This window comes from Macrobrachium rosenbergii, chromosome 2 (genome assembly GCF_040412425.1).
Source record: "Macrobrachium rosenbergii isolate ZJJX-2024 chromosome 2, ASM4041242v1, whole genome shotgun sequence".
In the NCBI taxonomy this organism is placed as follows: Eukaryota; Metazoa; Arthropoda; class Malacostraca; order Decapoda; family Palaemonidae; genus Macrobrachium; species Macrobrachium rosenbergii.
In genome coordinates, this window is record NC_089742.1 from 3885209 (window position 1) to 3887999 (window position 2791).

The window sequence follows — 2791 nt, forward strand, 5'->3', positions numbered from 1 at the left end:
GTATGTCTGACCATATCCAAATATCTATCCCAATTTTTGCTACCACCCACTGTTGCTCTCCCAAGAGCTTGACACTTCCTATTAGCTCCTCCAAACAAACCCATTTTGCTTTAGGCTATAAGGAAGGATATTTACCTTCTTTGCTCCCATAATTTCACAAACATTCAACGATTCTGTTTACAAATTCTCTCCCATTATCCGTAATAAGTATCTCTGGTACTCCATATCTGCATATACTGATTAAGAAATGTAACCGCAACATCATCCAGTCTTTCCTTAACGGGAAAATTTCCACAAACCTCGTTAACTCATCTGTAATCGCCATACCCTGACTCATAAAAGTTTGTAAGCAAATCCATATGCACCCTCTGAAAAGGTCTACTTGGGATAGGAAAAGACCCAAGTTTACACAATGTTACCCTAGCCGGTTTACACAAATTACACACAGAACACTCCTTCACAAATTTCTCCAATGATAAAAACATATTTTTCCAGAAGTATTCATTACAGACTTTCTGATAAGTCTTCTCAATCTCCAAATGTGGAATACCAAATTTACAATGTGTAATCTCCAAAACCACTGGAATCAACTCTTTAGGTACCATGATCTGTGTTGTATCCCCATTATCCTCACTACTCCTCAACTTATATTTTATTTTCCTCACCAACAAATTACCCTCTAATTCTAAACCTGAATAAGGCAATCCATGACCCTTTCTAACTAGTTCACCTCTAAGAAACGCCGTTGCTTCCGCTAAAAACTCATCCTCATCTTGTTTCTTCTCCACCACATTGATATCCCAATCCACATACTCACCACCTGCACTACACTCTTGTTCATACTCTGTGTCCACAAATGACTAGTAAGAGCATCCACCATCACGTTATATTTACCCTCAATGTACATAAGCTTAGCATTAAAATCCCTAAGGGTCAAAAACCACCTAGCCCTCTTAGGTGAAAGATCAGGCTTATTAAAAATATCCAACAATGGCTTATAATTTGTAACAACTTCCACTTTATTCCTCAAAAGCAGCATCTTAAAATGAAACAAACTAGACACCACTGCAAAAGCCTCTTTGTCAACTGTCGCCATTAACATTTCATTACTTCCTGGTGTTTTGAACTTCTTGCTATAAAAAAGCTATTGGATGAAACTGACTCTCAAATTTCTGCATTAAATATGCACCTGCTCCGTCTTGACTGGCATCAGTCACTAATGTGAATGGAAGAGAAAAATCATGGAACTTCAAAACTGGAGGACTTATTAAAGCATCTTTGAATTTCTGAAAAGCTACCTTCTGAGCTCCACCCCATGAAAATTGTACATCATCCCTCAATATATCCGTCAAAGGGCTGGATGTCCCAGTAAAATCTTGTTTCCCAAGTTAACTCCTCTCACCACCAAAACTGATTCCTGTATCAACTGGTTCCCTAGCGAGAAACGAATATCTGCCACTCCTACAGTGTCTAGTTTATGAGCTTGTACATCACACACCTTATCCCCTGAACGTCTTAGCCGAAACTGAGGGAACTTTGGTTGATAAAAGTTAAAGTCCACTAAACTGACTGATGATCCTGTATCCACAAAAGCAGAAGACTAGACCCAGCTACTGCTCCTTTCACCACCAGCTTCCATTCTCGTATATCTCCCAAAAGTCCTGCATGACATGAACATTTTATTCTTTCTCTTTTATTTGTTCTGCCCTCCTAAAATTAAGTTTATTTTGGGACTTCTTTGGATATCCTTCTTGAGGAGCTTTTAGTTATTCCAAAAATTTTGGCATACTGGTCTATCATCACCCTTTTGAGTAATGGACAAAGCCACCAATTATGTGAAGGATTCTTACACAAGCCACTTTATTTGGTTTGGCAATATTTCTTAGTGTGTCCCTGTTTATTACAATTAAAGCACCAAAACTGTGGTTTATGGTCCTTAGATTTTCTGTCACTCTCCACTTTACCGCAAAAACCATAAGAAGCAAAGTTTGATTCTCTCTGCAGGAAGTTCTTTTGGCCTATTGTCGTGCTTTCAGGCATCCCATTGAAAAATGTGCAATCTACCATTGGGCACTTTGACATGTGCTTCATGATTTGGGAAAAGTTAACGATTCCTCAAGAGTAGCTACTCTAAGACTGCCAAAACTGCTAACTATAGCAACTGGCACGTCATTTAAGAACCACGAGAAATGCAGTAACTTCTGAACATTTTCAAACCAAATGGAATCTCCATCTACCCAGTCTGAGCCCCTCAATTTTCCCAACAAATCTGCGGCTGTATCAAACAATTGCGAACTATAATCCACCATGGAACTCTGCCCCTTCCTAATTTTATAAAATGCTCTCATATCCCGAACCAAATCTCCACACTCATCCGTCCCTTTGGCAGTCCTCAGAAAATTCTTTAAATCATCCCAAGTACTACATTTCTTGAACTCAAAACTGCAACACTGTTTCCAATGTCTCCTACATCCAAAGCGAGAAACCCTTTAGCTTCATTAAATGCATCTGTATCATTTGTGAATTTCTGGGTAGTTAAGTGATTATCAATATTTTCAATAAATACCTCCACTGGATGTCTCAAACCTCCATTTACCAAACCTGGAAAGGGTTGGTTAGGTGACATGAATGTTGTAATCCTATGAATCAACAACTTATCTACTGCACTTACTGCCATTTTGCCGCCTTTCCCCTTACTATTTCTGTCTAAATGAAAAGTTTCCCTCGCCCCCCAATAAAATCGGCCTGATCTCAAAATCATATAAGATCACAACCATGCACAATACCCTCT